The sequence below is a fragment of the Gadus chalcogrammus genome, chromosome 9, assembly GCF_026213295.1.
Source record: "Gadus chalcogrammus isolate NIFS_2021 chromosome 9, NIFS_Gcha_1.0, whole genome shotgun sequence".
Taxonomy (NCBI): domain Eukaryota; kingdom Metazoa; phylum Chordata; class Actinopteri; order Gadiformes; family Gadidae; genus Gadus; species Gadus chalcogrammus.
The window spans coordinates 3,961,708-3,980,659 of record NC_079420.1 but is presented as its reverse complement, the minus strand read 5'-3'; the positions used below and the strand labels follow the sequence as shown (position 1 = coordinate 3,980,659).

General features: G+C 46.0%; 1 protein-coding gene across 1 annotated transcript in view; it reads right to left on the bottom strand.

The window, feature by feature from the left end:
* Positions 1-16,384, bottom strand: part of LOC130389640 (alpha-1,3-mannosyl-glycoprotein 4-beta-N-acetylglucosaminyltransferase C-like) — a 68,821-nt gene extending 52,437 nt beyond the window's left edge. Inside the window, exon 1 of the mRNA XM_056599510.1 lies at positions 15,968-16,384. The gene's annotated coding sequence lies outside the window, so the exon portion shown is untranslated. The remainder of the gene's footprint in view (positions 1-15,967) is intronic.
* Positions 16,385-18,952: the final 2,568 nt, after the last annotated feature.

Sequence of the window (18,952 nt, the reverse complement as noted above, 5' to 3'; positions counted from 1 at the left end):
GTATTAAATTGCAATGGAAACCACAACTTATTGAAAACAAAGTATATGGTTAACATTGTGTAGCACCCTGATTTAAATTGATTGCCAGTACTTCGGTAGATGTGTGGACAACGGTCAACAATCGTTTTGCGTAAAAGCGGTTCACAGAATGACCCACACCGCCCTTTAAGGTGAACTTACCCATTCTTATTTTGGGTCATTAACCAGCAAGCCGATTGGCACCTTCATTTTACTGTATTATTTTGTGCACATATCCCTCTTTTCTTGGATGGAGAGTTCCTAAGGTCGTTCCTGGAATCTGGCGGAGGCCGACCCCTGGGAAGCAGAGCTCGCTCCCTTCTCTTTGTAGTCCCAATCCGGGATTCCTCTTTAAGCCCCCGCTATTCCTGTAGCTTCTGGAACCTTCTCCTGGATGCTGCCGTCACAAGGCAGCGACACATCTGTCGACACTGTTGATCATTATTTTACTTCCATCCTTCCATCCTTCCATCCTTCCAGCTGGCATGCCACTTGCATGACCTCAAATCCATGCTAGGACATAGAGTTTAGTCTTTTTTAATTCTTCCATTTGTTTTTAATGTATCTGCCAGGATGTTCCCAAACACAAATCCACAAATTGTGTTGAGAAAACACAAATGTGTGCTACAGTGGTGTTAATATGTGCTTCACAATGTACTGCGTGTTCAGCAGCATCGCCTGGATACAGTGTACAATACAGAGCTATCAGGGAAAAGAAAGGTACGTACCGCAAGCGTTCTTAATTATTTTCCACTAATCATGCGTTTGTCAAGCGGCATCACATTCACAAAGGGAGGGAGCGCTTTTATTGTGAAAAGGCTGGTGTGCTGTTTTTTTTTTATGCCCCATTAAAAAAAAGAAGACCACCAACGCGGTTGGTGGTCTTCTACCGTGTCTTCTACCGTGTCCTCCTCTATTTGCATTTGTGCCGCAGGGCGACGGTTGGAACCTGCGTGTGGCCACTTTCTGCATCACTGCCGTTTTAATATCCATCAGTGACAATGGAAATGTATTCACAGGCGTGAAAACGGGAACGCGTTCCAAGTTAACTGGACGGGGAATCGGGGGAAGGTGCTAAAGTCACACAGACTTAGCATGTTGCTAGGCAACAGCGGAAAGGGGTGCCAATACCTATCGAGAGGGCAAAAAAGAGACAAACACTCAAAGTCCAAAATAAATATAGTTTTAAAAAAGAAAAAGACCATGTGAACCTGTTAAGGGGCTAAGCCAGTCAGACTGGTGTATAAACACCTAGACTGGGATTCACAGACATCCCACTCACACCATTTTCTCATACACTACTTGGTATGCGTCCTAATCATTGCTGCTGTGACCTGTTAAGCATCCTTGAGCCATGTGCCCTTACCCACTCACCTGTTCCTAGATGCCATGTTCACCTTTCCACCTTTGCACAGCTCAATGCTAAACAGAACTATATTTCAAACGGCAATACTGTAGATCCGTGCCGGGGCTGTTGGTATTCAAATGGGGTTCTTCCATTGAAGGAAAAAGGAAAACACGAAAACAAGCAGACGTATGGAGAGACGCGCGGCGCGCACATCAAAGGGTTACCATCAACACTAACTGGGAGCCGCAGTTACTATCAGGGCGGGCTTTATCTCCTTAAAGCACATCAGAGATGGGGGGTAAGGGGGGGAAGAAGGAAAAAACACACTCCCTCGTTCCAAAGGGAAATGAAACAGTTTTGCCTATATTTGCTTTGTTATTTAGCTACAGAACAGCTCAAATTAATTACACCGGTCTCCTTCGCTTTATTCATTATTTGACGCCGTAAACACATTAGTCAAATGAAATCTCTCCAGACGCACCTGGCTGCTTTATCTGCTGTGCTGCGAGGACACCGGGGTGGTTTTAGGAGGGTTTTATAGCAGGTGACGACAACAAAAAAACATGCCGCCATCCGTGGGCACCGCTATCTTATGCCTTCCCCACTGATAGACGCCCAGGAAGTCTTAATGTAAGAGATTTGTCAGTGTCAATTTCCCGCCTAATCTCTCTGGTTCACCTCGGCGCCTGCCCCGTTTCCCAGCCTCCCCAGCTCTGCGTCACACACACACACACACACACACACACACACACACACACACACACACACACACACACACACACACACACACACACACACACACACACACACACACACACACACACACACACACACACACACACACACACACACACACACAACTACCCAGGACATCAATAGGTGGAGGGAAGCCTTCGGCTGGGAAATGGGATTTCTGGCCAGCGAGTGCTGCTTCCTCAACGTTGACTCGGATGCAAAACAACAACGGCAGTAGATTTGCCTCTGAATAGCGGCGTGCCTCTCTCAATGTATTCGCTGGCCGGGACTACTTATGGATGAGGTGCTACGGCCTGGGGATGCTCCTCTCCCTAGATATGTTTCAAAGCGCTGACTAAATGTAGACTGTAAGCAAGCACTTGTCCCGCAGGCAGGGACTTTGGAATGGAAATAGTCCCTGAAAAAAAACACCCGCAGTCATGTATATTTAAATCCATGTCTTTGGAGTGCTACAGTATAGGACATGATGTAGAATGTCCACACGTCCATTACTATTCGTCCGTAAAAGCCAACTGCATGAACGCGTTTCTCTTTAACAAACTCAACGGAGCACCGAAGTACTACTCAAGCTTCACTTTATCCGATTTCAAACTGTTCAAAAATGCGTGTCATTTTTCACTTTGGACCGCCTGACTTTTGTCCAGCCTTCCAAGATCATTTATAAAAGTTCCCAGACTCTTCTCCTGTCTCTTGTGCCTCGCTTGGTTAAAGATTTTGGGGAGGAGGGTCCACGTGAAACAGTCAATCCGTCCATTAAGTAGTAAACGCTTGGCTTTCTGGAGGACGCAGTGCGCTGAGAGCTAATGAAACATCTATAGAACGGTGGGTGTGATCGGGTTCCGGGGAGAGACGGTTAGGACGCATGGATGGAGGGAAGGAGCCAAGGTTTGTTAACCAGATTGCTTTCGGAGGGTACGTTCTGCTTTCTGGTCGTCGCCAATCACTTAGGGCAGCTTTATAGTTGAGGGGGGGGGTGCGAAGAAGGAACAGTTTGCAGCACTCTTGCAAAACAGAAACACACACACACACAAACACAAATCAATCTTTGTTGCACTCTTGACAACACGACACCAGTGTGATGAATTGTATCTACAAATCCTCACGTTGCCGACCGCAGATTTGGCAAAAAGAAACAAAGAAACAGTTGAAATATGACATTTGGGTAGTGTGGCTACTTTGAAATGTCACTACAGTTAACTTACTGTAAAGGGCAGTCACTCGCCCACTCCTGCCAGCTGAATGCCAAGTTTGCTTCTCTTAGGACCGTGGAGTGATTCCAAGTGATTAAGGACTGCATTCTGTACATGATCCACTATTGTTGTGATGTGATGCATATGTCAGCAGGCGGCTAGTGCTTTGAGACCATGTTTAGCCTGGGGTTCCAACGAAATTCGTAAAATGACATTGACAATGACATTATTAAATTATTGCTGCATCAGTAGAACACAGAAACCAACAGCACAACGTTAAAGGCCACCATGCATTAAAGCGGTTTCCTCTGTGTGAACAGAATGAGTAACACAATGTATACCTAGCAGTGCAAGTGTATATATATATATATATTAATCCCCTTGAGAATTTTGGTTAAAAGACAATTATTCTCAAAGTCATTGCAACCGAACCGTCTCCATTCTTCCAGCCACCCTCTGGTTGAAGTTGAGATAATGAGTGAAACCACAAGCTTGTGCTATGGAACAAAGCAGTGCCTTCCTATGCACCATGCACCAGAAGGCAGAAGCTTCCTCTGCACTAATGAAAAGGGTATTTTCTCTCCATCTCTATTACGCCGTCCGTTCACTCAACGTTTATTCTTGATGCGATGGTGCCACTTAAATTGCAGTACTGAGTCGGGGAGTGAATAAGCCATATTTGAAGGAGTGATGACATTAGCTTTGGGTTTTTGCAGGGGGGGGGGAAAAAGCAAAGTGACATTTGTGTAAGTGGAGGGGTGTGTTGTCATCACGGTGGAACATAGACATCAGGCAGGGTCAGGGCCGATGACACAACCAGATCACAGTACATTACTTCATAATTACACAGAGGCGCCCTGTGCCACTCAGGCACCAGGAGCCGACACCTGACTCGGAACTTGAGAGGCTTAGACGTGGAGGATTCAGCGGGTCATTCATCATACTTCCAGCTCTGCGGATCGTACCAAATGGACCGGGGGGCTGGGGGGGGGAGAAGACTGATATCTTCATCCCTCGGGTCAATAAATAACATAAAAGGGAGAATAAACCAATAACAATACAGGTCACAGTAATTGCTGAAATGCCATGCTTTGGACTTTGGCATAAAAACATGTACACATTTTATATTAGAATCATATTATGAATCCTTTTAGTGGCTTTTGCTATGTTTATGGAGTTACTTCACAACAGCAGCAGCACAATTTATGCTGTGAAGCACTGAGAAGGTTTTTAATGAAATACTACTCCTCTCCTTCCGTCGCTCCGATTCAGAACGGGATTCTTTGGAGAGGCCCTGTCGCATTACGACCATTTTGATTCCAAAATGCCAGCCATGAAAATGAAAATAAAATAGGTTACAGATGCTAACGGAAATCACACCGAATGTCTCGGGTGCGACGACACAGTGTGAAGGTAGACCATGTTATCACCGAAGATTAATCGCTATTCCTTTTTAGCATTTCTTAATGATCAAACTGTTTCTTCTGTAAAGCTGAACTGTATACTAATCCAAACTAATGATTCCACACTAGTAGGAAGTCCAGAAAATTTAAAATGTGGACGTGTTCAGTTCGTAGCCCAGGTTCGTTTTTGAGGAACAGATCTAAATAGCAACAAATAGTGAGTCATATTTCATGTTGTTCTATTTCAAGCATAATTTACTCATTCCCCCCCTCCCAGTAAGAAATGATTTAAAATGCCCTGTGTGTATTTCCAGTGACATGGCCTGCAGCCTCTCTACAGATCTGTTCTTATACAAAATGAAGATGAAGGCCTTTTTCACAGCCAGAGAACAGAGATGAAAGAATGCTCAGAAATTCGAGATGGATGCTGGTGACATCTCCTCAAACACCTGCAGTGGTCGACGATGTCAGAGGAAAGGAAGAATCAAATTTAAATACTCTGCTGCGTATAAGAGAGTTTACAACGGGGACAATGAATACATCGGTCAGTCATTATCTAATAATAGCGCCACTACTTCTTCCAAAATAATATTAAGTATCAAACAATGTTTTGTTGTCATTGGTGGTCAGGCCTGACTAGAGTTACTAGAGGAAAAATACCGTTCTTTACTGCGCCGCTAGTACATTGAGCGAGGAGAACCGTTAGCCACTGCTAAACTAATCTAACATTAAGAGGGCTTTGGCTCTGATGGAGCTAAAACAAAGAAACACCCCAGGGTGGTCATTAGAGTGTTCCTACGTCGTTCCTCAGCCTCTGTGATGTTGCTTTCAACCAATGTGCTGATGATGTTTATCGTGCAAATTATTCCATGGCCAAACAGCCATCTTCTTTAGCACCATTCAATAATAGTTGAAAATATGCCATGATCAGGGTCATCATCTTTGAAGTGTTTTTTCACTTAATAAGATGAAAAAGCCAAGCTTTGTTCCATGGGCTCTCTGTTCCTGGCTCGGCTTTCTTTTATGCGAAATAAATGTGTTACGTCTGCTTGTGACACATGACGCATAAGACACACAAACTTGTGTCCGCAATGAGCTGCGTAAATCCCTGTTGTGTAGCCGATCAAATGAAACACTCTCCCCTACTCACAGGGAATCTCGTGGTGAAAGTAGGATGAATGTTGTTGTAAACATGGACACAAATCCCAGCAGTTCCATTTGCAGTTACAGCAGTCAAACTCGGCAGACTTCTGATCTTCACCGCTCCATCCCTGCCATAGAGGGCATTTGCATTTGTTTGATATCCTCTTTGATGCCTCCATATGCAACAACACAGAGTCACACAAATAAAGTAAAAACTTGGGTAAACTCTGAATGAAAGCGAAAGAGAGATTGTTAAGTTAAACTGAATGTGAAAACCCAGCCCTCAGATTGACCAAAACACACTGTCCTCTGGTTTAGATGTAGTATGAGGGGTTTATTATGGGTTCTTTCAAATGGCAGGCCAACAAGTTGGCTAATGAGAACTTTGCCTCTGTGGCTTTGTAGATGAGTATGTGCCATGGGATTTTCTCTCTTCCATCATTGGCTACTGAGGGGTACTTAAAGCTAGGGTAGGCAATTTGGTGAAACCAGCCAGAGTAAGCTCGAATTTGAGAGTATCCAAACCAAAAGGCCTCAACCCCCTCCCTTCAGGACTGCCTCCAAAACAACACTTCCAAAACACATGACCAGCTTGCTAGCTTTACTAAAGCACAATGAGAGCACAGGGAGACAGCTTGCAGGTGGACGGGTAGCTAGGTAGAAAAAATATTAGGGCCCAATTAAATAATTGAACAGGCTTACTACAGGCCTGGTTCAGCCACGGATACCAGATTTATTTATTTATTTTTTTACATCAGAGCATATGATTTATTGATTGTTGCCTGGAAGTGTAGAGAATCAAACAAAAATGAAAAAAGGTTATTCTACAATAAATTGTCTTGACTCGTGTTACTTTAAGTGACCGAAATGAGTCAAATAGCCAATTAGATACCAGCAATTTATTTTCGAAAAAAACGGTTTAATCATTAATGCCGGGTAACTGGCTCGAGCATCGGCTAAGCACATCGGACAAGCAGCTCCAGAATTAGAAAGGAAATGGCTTAAACTAACCACTGAACGCCAAACGCGTGACTGCATAAACTTAAGCTATAATTCAGGTCTGAAGTGCACTGAGAGTGAATGCACTCACGGTGTTGTCGCTCTGGGTAACAAACAACAAATCCCAGCCAAACGCGCCACATCTATCACAGATATTCCCTGAGTGTCCGAGCGCTTAACCTCTCCGCTACAGCCGCCCTTTGCCCCAGGAGGAAGTGGCAAACACTTGACCACAACTTGGGAGTAGGAAAAAAAATAAACGAAGGTAAAAGCAAAAGAGGCACCTTTAGGAGAGGGAGGTGCAGGAGGAGGGAGGAGGAGAAGAAGGAGGAGGCGGAGGAGGTGAGCAGATGAGAGCTGACCCAACCTGACCCACTTCCCTCAGATTTATGGTTCCTGCTCCCGCGGCAGACACAGCTTTTGTTCTCCCGGGGTCATAAATCTCAGCTCAGCTGACCCTCTAATCCTGGCCGTCCTCCTCCACCATCTTCCTCCTGTACGTGCACGCTCCCTCCACCGTGCACGTTCCCACCACCGTGCACGCTCCCACCACCGTGCACGCTCCCACCACCGTGCCCCACCGTGGGACGTGCGAGCTCCCAACAACGTGAACGCACCCGCTATGGTACACGCTCTCACAATCGTGCACGCCCTCATCGTGCACGCCCTCATCGTGCACGCCCTCATCGTGCACGCTCTCATTGGTGGGCCGAGGCGAACGTCTCCCGACACAAAGCGACGCAGTTAATCACCGGCAGGCAGACAATGGAGCGAGATCCGGCCAGACGGGCCGGAGAGAAGAGGCGGTCTCTGGAGGAGGTGGTGGAGGAGGAGGTGTTGGAGGAGGAGGTGGTGGAGGAGCATCTGAGGCCTGTACCTGTTGGCCGTAGTGCCAACGGTGGAGGGGGGGGGGTGGGATGGGGGGGGGGTGGGATGGGGGGGGGGGTCTACTCAACCTGAAGATGGGGCGACATGGAAAGCTTACAGTTCAAACATGCACTGCTCCTCCTAAGATGATACCGGCTGAGGCGATGAATGTGTGTGTGTGGGGGGGTGCGTGCGTGTGTGTCCTAACACCTCTATGATTCAGCACAGGGATGAAAGCCACACTCTCGATATTGCCTTTTTCACTGAAAGGATGAAGCAACACGCCTTTGAAAACATTGCCTTATTTGGTAGAAGGAATAAAACATTTAAACAAAGGCCAATCGGATTCCAGGATATGACATTGAATGAGGATGACAACAACAACAACAACAACCACAAAAAAAACAATAACTTTTAAAGCAACAGTCACACAACAGGTTAACAGGTTAAGGCCTCCAGTGCTGCTACAGTAGAGATGTCTTTACCCTGGTCACCCGTCACTTTTACAGGTGTGTTGTGTGTGCGTCGTGCCTGTGCGTGTGCCTGTGTGTGTGCCTGTGCCTGTGCCTGTGCCTGTGCGTGCGTGCGTGCGTGCGTGCGTCTGTTTGCGTGTTTGCCTGTGGGTGTGCACCTGTAAGTGTGTGCCTGTGTGCGAGTGTCTACATGTGCGTGCGTGCGTGTGTGTGCATGTGCCTGTGTGTGTGTGCGTGTGTGTGTGTGTGTGTGTGTGTGTGGGCCAGAAGACGACCCATCTCCTGTCTGTGACATACAAGAAGAGCCAAAAGGAAAACCACGCCGGAGCCAGAGCAGAGCTGAGGAGATAAGCCAGGCCGCAGGGTGGAGGGAGAGGGGAGAGGGGAGAGGGGAGAGGGGAGAGGGGAGAGGGGAGAGGGGAGAGGGGAGAGGGGGAGACGGAGGAGGAGGGGGAGACGGGGGAGATGGGAGCTTTCGTTGGGGGAGATAGTGAAAGAGCGTGAGAAGGGAGCAGAGAAGAGCCCAGAGAGACGGACGGACGGGCGGGGATTACTCACAACGCATCCTGAATACAGTATGCTAAATAAAACTACACGGACCAGCATGCATAGAGAGCTGCCGGACTACAGGCATATGTAGTTCAGTATTAAAAACACACTCTCTGCCTGAAGCAACGCTATTACTATTTATTACTATTAAGCCATCCGGCCGACATTTTTATCCAAAACGACTTAGTGAATTGAGATCATTTATCATGAAGAGGAGTTACGCCATGATGCCTTGCAGGTAGATGGTGGACTTTAAATAAAAAGGTCCTGGGTTTGATGGCCGATGAATACAGTCTACCGGTGGGCGTCATGGCCGGGAGATAGACAGCCTAGCTAGTGGCCACCGGGGCATAGTCCACACCCGCCCTCGGTGGACCAGAGTGGGGGGGAGCTCAGTCACACTCTCGGTCTTTATTGATCTTCATCACTCATGCAGCTGAAGATCCCTGCCATCAATCAATCCAATAATCCATAAAATGTTGTTTTATATGGCACCATTTGTGCAAAAACTGCAATAAAATGTGCTTAACAAGGGAAGCAACATGACATGAACCAGAAATACAAAGGGCTTGAAATCACAACAAGCAACAATCAGAATGAAAGATTGGAGGCAGCAGAAAGCTTATATTCTCAAGTGTGAAACAAAGAGATGGTAGTGGGGGTGGGCCAGGAGGTCCGTCTGCACCCATACACCCGCGGTCCCCTCTTCCCTCTGCACAGGCTGGCTTTATCTTGTCAAAAGTGCCACTACCAGCACCTCATATCTCATTGGTTCCCTGGCAGGGGTACCTGGCCGCTGCTTCGGAGAGGCCACGCCCCCTTCTTAAAGGAACGGCGCAGCCCTACGAAACGTCCACAAGGGAAAGGTTGAAGATTGAGTCGCGAGGAGGACAACCTGTAGTCACGTTGACTTTGGATGTCCCTAACATTTTAATACAACATAGTTCTAGTTAGCTACCATAATAAAATCAGTGAGTAGCCATTGGTTGGTGGATGAATAAGGATGGACGATTGGTATTATTATGGAAGCCAACACATTGCTAATTAGCTCCCATTACAATACCAATCCGCCGTCCCTATTCCTCCAACCCTCGATGGCTACTCAGTGTTCCTTACGGGTTGCAGAACAGAGATAGAATCTGAAACTTTAGATTTCCAAAGAGACAGGGTGTTTGACTGACAGCCTATAGGTTCCGTGTCCAAACCCCAGGCTCCACAGTCTACAGGAATGCAGGAATCCTCGAGCAATGCCCTAATTCTTACCTGCTCATTAATGACATGCATTTAATAAAAAAAATTGAAAAGCTTTGATAGGACCCAACAACAGAAAAAGCCAGAGCTGAGGTACTAAGTGAGTACCTCAGCCATTATTACACGAAAACATTGACACATTGACACATTGTCCTCTCATCCTCTTTGAAGGCTTGCCTCTTGGGACATTTTTTGGGAGCTTTTTATTATATTTGTGTAAAGTTGTGAAGTCTCAGCTTGAAACCAACACATGTGCACCAGGCCTTTGTTCACATCTGTCACATCCAACTCAGCAAACTCACAACCATGATCAAAGCTCAGCAATGCCTTTACACGCAGCTGGCCTGAGAGAGGGAGAAGAAGAGAGAGCGCAGACAAGCGAGAGAACAATGAGTGAGGCAACTCTGCCTTATATAAGCCAAACAAACACAGATTGCCTTATTTTCTTTGTCAACCTGCGCTTAATGCATATTTAATAAGGCGGGCCGGTTCAGTGTCATCCTCTGATTAGTTGGTACATATTGGTATTTTGATTGTGTTTTGTTTGCCTGAAGAACAGCTCCATGGCTGGTTTGAGCATGTCCCCTTAGCACATGACACCGATGCTATGCTTCCCTTGTGTATAGATCCTATGATTGCAACCATTACAACAGTTGCCTTTACTAGCTTCCCTTCGAGCCGCTCTTGATTTTATTAGGTTTTCCTCGACACGGTCCAGGGATTGACGATGAATCGATCCAACGTCGCACACCACTTAATTGAGGCAAAATCCAATTACAGACCTACCTTTTTCTAATGTAGTATTGAGCATGGAACATGGGTTGGACATGAATTAAACATAAGATGGTAACGTTAATGGAATAGAAGGACATGCTGCCAATATTACGATGGAATCTCCACTACAAAATAAAGAAATAGAATTAATCATAAGATTAAGAAGATGTGAACCCAAATCACAAATCTGTTTTATGGGCAATTAATGTCCGTTGCAAAAAACAACATTTTATTTTATAAAATTGTTGAAATCAGGAAAAGAAATATGATGAGACTACAAGAAAATCCCTAATAAAAGCATCCCAAGAAAAGGTGCCGTTGTTGAAATCAAATCTGTTGCAATCTTATCTTATCTCTGCCACCATGAGCTGCTGAGAAATCCTCCCCAGCTTCACAAAAGAAGGAATGATGTGAACACTGCGAAGTCTGTTGACTGAAGATGGCACTGCCGTCAATAAGGCTTTTTTTTTTTTTATCGGGTTCGGGTTCGGAAGACTTTTGAAAGAACTTTAGACGCAGTGATTGTCAAAGATTGCAGGCATTGACACATCCTATGTCAAGTACCAGAATGGGTGAACATTTGCTACAGCTCACGTATGCACGTATTTCCACGGCGGTGAAAAGTTTTGTGTGACTACGCACGTCGGTTGAATAAAAAAATAAGAGTTCCTCAAGGTTATGGATATCTATTAAGTTGCTCAGCAGGGCTGACTACACAGGACTTAGAACTCCTTCAAAAGTATGTTTGAAAATATAACCACACGTTAGAGTTTCTCCACAAAGTCATGTGGCACAGGCGGGTTCAAGGCGTCTGGTGCAAGGCTGGTCTCTCTCTCTGTGTGTGTCTCTCTGTGTGTGTCTCTGTGTGTGTCTCTGTGTGTGTGTGTGTGTGTGTGTGTGTGTGTGTGTGTGTGTGTGTGTGTGTGTGTGTGTGTGTGTGTGTGTGTGTGTGTGTGTGTGTGTGTGTGTGTGTGTGTGTGTGTGCATCAGCCTCTGGGATCCAATCAGCCCAGTGCTTGGACCAGCCACTCTGCAGCACCAGAGCATCTCTGATCCGGTGAACGGACATCCAGACATGCTGCGGGCCATTGCAGGTTTTTCCTGGCGGCTGATTGCTGCACGCATGCCCAACACACACACACACACACACACACACACACACACACATACATACACACACACGCACACACACACTCACTCACTCACTCAAACACTCAGACGCACTCACTGAGCATTCTTCAGTGAGTCTGCCGTGACTGGGTCAGCAAATTAATCTGATTACTCAGTTAATGCAGAACTTGGTCAGTGTAGAAGGCAGACATTCGCTCAGTAAATCAGTCGGTCAGATAGCAAGTCAATAAATCAGTAAGCCATGTTGGAGTGCAACTCGGCCTGATCAGTAAGCCAGTCAGTCAGAAAAGTCTTGATAAGTTGCCTCCCCCCCCCCCCACGAGACAGTAAGATAGTCAAACGGTTAGTGTGTAAATCAGTCAGACAGCCAGACAGCCACCACTGTCAGCCAGTGAACAAGTCTGTTATACAGTCAGTCAGCAAAGCAAATAGTTCAAATAACTCACCAATTCATTCACCAAGGAAGTGACTCTGTCTTTAAATTGATAAATTGCTCAAACGGCCGTCCGAGTCTTGGTATTTAAACTTGACCCCCACTGTGGGGCGGAAGACAGACAGGGGCAAGGGATCAACTACTACCGCATCTGTGTCTCCGTCCGCATGCCTCCGTATCATTCCTTGTCGCATTGCCCGTCGTGACACAGACTATAATAGTTTCCCCGTGCCTCAGCCTTTCACCCCCCCCCCCCCCCCCCACCTGACCTCCTCCACCTGGGATAATTACAGTGGCCTGACCTCCCAAGAGGCGGAATCAGGATTGGACATGGAGAGCGTTTCCGTCACAATTATTTGTGGCATTTGTCTAACCTTTTACAGTGAAATTGACTGGGGCCTCTTATGTGGAGCCAAACAGAGTGGAGGCCAGTCTGTGTGTGTGCACCATACATGGGGAGAGCTAGGCTTTAGCCAGGTGTTAGCTAGGGGCTAACCAGGGGCTATAGGCGCTAGCTATCTAAGAAGTATTAAGAAGAAGGAAAAATAAGCTGTATTTCTATTGTCTTGTAGAAGAGAAATAATGGGGAAATGATGGTGAACCTCTCTGTTTGAGACCAACAGAGGCGGACCAATTTCAAATCCTCACCAGTGTAAATAGACTTTACCCGTCATTAAAGTGGGTTTTTGTGGAAGGGGGATATCGTTCTATGACTTCAAAAAATAATCCTTCAAAACATTTTGTCGAGGTCGTAAGAATCCTGACATGCCCGAAGGATTAGAAGTTCTTTAGAGGAACACGCCTCTGGAGCAAAGAGGGTAAATAAACGTCATTTTCTTCCCAGTTGCTCCAAAACCCATTTTAATTTAATTACTCTTCAGATTGACTCATCCCTTACCAAGGGGGATATTTTGTTTGGTAACCTTTGCGTATCCCGGCAGAGGAGTGAGAGATGCAGTGTTTTTTCTCCCCGACATCCCAATAGATTGCACACTCGAGCAGTTTGAAACTGTCCTCTTTTGTATTTGTGTGATTCAGCAAGAGTCAGGTTTAAAAACCCCACATCGGTACATCATTCAACTCTATACTGTCATTGGATTCAAACTGATGCATAAGTCTACATTTATACTAAGCGGCAACAGATAATGCATGTATGGCAAACATCAACACTTGAAAATAGGCCTATCTTAAACACAGCTGAATGAATTATGGTTGATGTGATATTTCTAAAGAATCTAATTTCTAATTTGGAGATTATATTTTATTAAGAGTACTTTCTTTAACAATGAGTCGTTTGTAAATCTACAATTTATTCCCAAAGATTGAGATTGATTTGCTCATTGAGTATTTACAAAACAAATGCATTAAGTTTGTGATGAACAAAGATGGCAGATGGCTGCTTTAAGTATGCCTTGTGATATTTATCCCAAGCGTGCTTCACGGATCAATTCTATAAATGTTTAACATCTGAACTCAATACAATTAAAAAAGCTTCATTCATTATACACACTTTGCAATTCATCTTCTTTTTAAATATTAAAATCTGACTTGGATACAACTTAGCAGCAATAATTCTCAGGAGGTTCAAAAAGGCTTTTAGTGCTCAGCTGGCCAGCAGCATTCTGAGAGGACAGTGTGAAGCATCTTGCTCATGGGGCCTTTACAAATAGTACAAAAGGGAAACACTGTTAGTGGTTTCGCTCTGACCATTCTCACCTCTGGGTGACAAAGAACCCACACCGTCATTATTACATCAAACTAGTCTGACGGGTACTGTACAGTTAACAACAATAAACCAACAATAGGAAGGACACATTAGCAGCCATGGGGATCAAACTGGCAACCCTAAAGCAACAAGACTCATTCCTAGACTTGACAGACATCAGTCAAGTAAGCTCTTCAGTATAGCAGCACTCACACCGACTCATGTGTGGACTGAAAGGGAGGCGAGCCGATGATAATAAGAACCATGAAACATTCCCAATTAACAGTAGTTTCACAGCACAGCATGAGGGCCTCAATAGGCTCTTTGCCCAGGGCCTATAGGCTGCATGTCTAGGGGCCCCTACAAGCTACATGTCTAGGGGCCTCTATAGGCTACATGGCTAGGGGGCCCTACAGGCTACATGTCTAGGGGCCCCTACAGGCTACATGGTTAGGGCCCCCTACAGGCTGCATGGTTAGGGCCCCCTACAGGTTGCATGGCTAGGGGCCCTACAGGCTACATGGTTAGGGCCCCCTACAGGCTGCATGGTTAGGGCCCCCTACAGGCTGCATGGTTAGGGCCCCCTACAGGCTACATGGTTAGGGCCCCCTACAGGTTGCATGGCTAGGGGCCCTACAGGCTGCATGGTTAGGGCCCCCTACAGGCTGCATGGTTAGGGCCCCCTACAGGCTGCATGGTTAGGGGCCCCTACAGGCTGCAAGGCTAGGGCCCTCTATATTCTGCATTGCTAGGGGCCACGAGGATCTACAGGCTGCATGGCTAGGGGCCTTAAGGATGTACAGGCTGCATGGGCCCTATAGGCTGCATGGCTAGGGGCCTCTATAGTATGCATGGCTAGGGGCCTCTATAGTATGCATGGCTATGGGGGCCCTATAGGCTGCAAGGCTATTCAGAATGGCCAGGGGCCACTTGACAGTATGGCTTGGGCCCTCTACAGACTGAACGGTTAGGGCCCCTCTAGACTGCATGGCTAGGGTGAGCCATGAAGCTGTTTTAACTTGCACTGTAATCAGGGCACCCTTTAATTCTCACTGTGTTTTTGCCTAATGTGTCTTAGGTTTTCTTTCAAACCATGTGTATCTCTGCTTGGGGGGTATTGACATTGTAAAGAGCTATTTGGAGGACTCGTCAACATGTCAGCTTGCTAATTGTGATTGTGCCACATCCGTGCTGAGACCCGCGGTCTGACTCCCTCGCATCGCGGGGCACAGGCAGAGCCAAGCGATGATGGAGGAGCACATGGAGAAGGACATGCATTGTTTTGGTGCAGCGACACTGTCGCGTTCTGTGCACTGCTTACTTTGTACATTGTTCTAGGTATGGATTCTAATGCTGAATTTCAGTAAATATTTTTTGCAACCTGCAAAATTAAATAGGCCTATTGTTCATTATCAATCATACGATGACCTACTGCTTTAATGAAGGCATAAGTTGAATCCTCGCTACAGGTAATTATTTGAAACTAATCACACAGATTATGTGCCAGTTATGGAAGGGTCAACCATTGTTTTGCTCAACGTATTGGTCTTTTGCTGTAACCGATGTATGCATATGTTTCGAGCTAAGTCCGATACAGTGCAAGGTGACGTTGAGCATCATACGCCTCTGAGTTTGTTTTTCAGTGTAGTATAGCCTATTATGAAAGCATCATGCAATTAATGAGTTCCATTGTAGCCCACAATTCCTGAAAATATGGTCAAACTTAGCGACGTGTCCGTCTGCTTGGATCGACTTTTAATCCCAATGCCTAGTAAAATAGTTATTGTCAATCCAGCCACGTGGATCAAGCTGACAGCTCCTATACTTCGCGATTTTGACGCTAAATTATATAATCAGCGGTGCATATATCAACAACAACAAAAAACATCGAATCTGCTTTCCCATCACAGCATGCAATGACACTCACCTCAAGACACACCGAGTGCTGAAAGCCGTTCGTCGTGACGAGATATGAAAGAACTTCTTGCTCCATGCATCAGGATGCTCCTCCGTGTTTCCTTGGCTAGGATGCTCTCGGATGACGGTGCCGATTCACTTACTATACTGACAACAAAGCCCGGGCTCAGCTGGGCTTTATGTGGCTGCAGTTGATGCACCCGATTGGCGAGATTTGGGGTATGTCCCTCCGGCTGTCGCTACCAACAAACTTCGAGGGTTTTAAGAAGGCATTCTGAGGGCATGTCGCCATCCGCTACGAAGAGACACACTGTAGCGCCTCGTTGCGCGTCGCGACCCTTGCGAATCCACAGCGGAGGGCGGTGAGTGGCTGTTCGTGCGCTGTAGCGCTGCATGTGTGGCGTCCAGCCCCCTGATTCACCTGTCTCTGTCTCTGTCTCTCTCTCTCTCTCTCTCTCTCTCTCTCTGTTTCCTCTCTCTCTCTCTCTCTCTCTCTCTCTCTCTCTCTCTCTCTCTCTCTCTCTCTCTCTCTCTCTCTGTTTCCCCCCTCTCTCTCTCTCTCTCTCTCTCTCTCTCTCTCTCTCTCTCTCTCTCTCTCTCTCTGTTTCCTCTCTCTGTTTTCCCCCTCTCTCTCTCTCTCTCTCTCTCTCTCTCTCTCTCTCTCTCTCTCTCTCTCTCTCTCTCTCTCTCTCTCTCTCTCTCTCTCTCTCTCTCTCTCTCTCTCTCTCTCTCTCTCTCTCTTTCTCTCTAATGAATACAAGGAGTCGATTTTCACAGCTCAGTGGACGAGTCTTGAGCAATATAATAGCAATGTTTTTTTTAATTTAGGGTCCTCGCTGTCAACACAGCTTGTCTCTTTCTAAGAAAATTAGAGATAGGCGATGGTATTTTAAAAGCCTCAGATGGGATTCCCCCCCCCCCCCCCCCCATGTTCAATTTGGCTTAAAAAAAAAGAAAGTCTGCTATTGTTGGTAAAACTAAGAACTGTGATAGACCAGTCTGATTTGGGTTGGCTGCTATATCTGCTGCTGCTGTAAATAGTGTTTTTTTATATAACTTCAGCAGCTGTCCGTCTAAAATACTCTGCAGTCCGTCAGTATCTTCAAAACACAAGTAGGCCTCTGTCCACACCTGTTCAGAATCTGGACATAGGCGACATTATCTTGAGTTTGCAGGTGAAAGTATAAGCTAAGGTGAAAGCTACGCAGTGAGTCTTTACATCTCCAACGAGTTCACCGTCCGTCGACTCCCAGCTCAAAGCGACTGAAAGCGACGTGTTACCCTCTGGGGTTTAGGGAACAAAAATCAAATTAGTCTGCTTGATGTTTCACTGCCATTATCTCAGGTCAAAAGTGACCCAAGGGGGGTTGAAGGGGGCTGAGCATGCATGAGCCAGAATAACAATTAGCGAGATGACATGTTGACGAGTCCTCCAAATAGCTCTTCACAATGTCAATACCCTGGAGCGGAGATAGATGGAAACGCAAGAAAACAGTGGAAATCAACAACACGTTGACATTGGACATCCTCATCTGTAAGTGTGCCCAACAATGCAGTTACGGGTATCCTTAATAAAATACATCAAATCATAAAATAAAAATCACAAATATTAAATTAATAAAAGCCCAAAAGAGCTTTAAACAATTGCGTCCCTCATATCATGAAGTATTCCCAACATGAGAAAATGGAAGACACTATATATAGCCTACTGTATATACGACAATTTACCATGACGTCACAAGCATAATATACATTCTTCCGGGTGGCAAGAATGCCGAAGTGGTCTAGCCTGGGTTTACCCATGCTGCCATGCATGCAAATTCATTTTGTGCTGCTAGCTTGGACATATTATAGAATGGACACCGGATTCCAAAATGGCGCCCATTCATTCCTATGTAAACTGCTCAATGTCGCAGGGCAACATCAAGGAGAGATATGCTTCCGCATCATGGGAGCCTAGCCACGCCCTAGTTCATGACGTACCGGAAGCAGCAATATTCTTGATTGTTAGCATTGTAGCATCATAAGCGAGAGGTCTGAGCGATCGCAGTCGCATTGTTTACCGACCTAGAAAAATAAAAAAGTAAATGGCTTGAATTAAGGATTTTCCTCTGGCAGGCGGCTACGGGACGTCTCATTAATATATACATGTATATATTAATATATATGACATTATATTATATTAATATTGTTTTCATCATCGTTTCAACTTCAGATCAACAACAATGTTTTTAACTGCGTAACTATGTTTACAGCAGCCGGGTGGATCGCTTCAGGTCAGTGGAATCTGCTCGCGTTCTGCCTCCCAGAAGTATCTTGACGCCTATTGTTTGCAAACATTATGAAATGCCGTATACGTTCACATTTATCTACGTTAAGATTTAATGCCTCTGACCTCCTCGAGCTGAGGGCTCTCTTGTAGTCGTTCATCCCCTCCCACATTAAGTCATTCATCGTTGTATGTATGAACAAGCAAACCAACGCCCCCTCCCCCCGGAGTTGTCAACATGTCGCGGGAGCAACAACATCAAGACAGATTCCAGCATGTTAATTCAGTGTTTCTGGGAGAGTTAGTGCAGGCTGCTATGATGGATGGGCTCACTGTGCTACACTACTAGTCTGCATGCCACTGCACAGCATAAACAAATACCTTCGCCTCCACCGGCGCACGGACGCTTGGACTCTCTGGAAGGCAAGCGGTTCCTTCAGCGGGGAGATTTATGCCGCTTGATGCACGAGTGCCGGTCTCAGGGGCAGGGAGAGCTGGTTTTACCTGGGACACCTTTGGGGAGGCGGTCTGTGTGTGTGTGTGTGTGTGTGTGTGTGTGTGTGTGTGTGTGTGTGTGTGTGTGTGTGTGTGTGTGTGTGTGTGTGTGTGTGTGTGTGTGTGTGTTTTTCCATGTGTCTATGTGCATGCATGTGTGTCTGTGTGTTTGGGTGTGTATGCAAGTATGTGTCTGTGTGTTTGTGTTTCTGTATGAACGTGTGTGTGTGT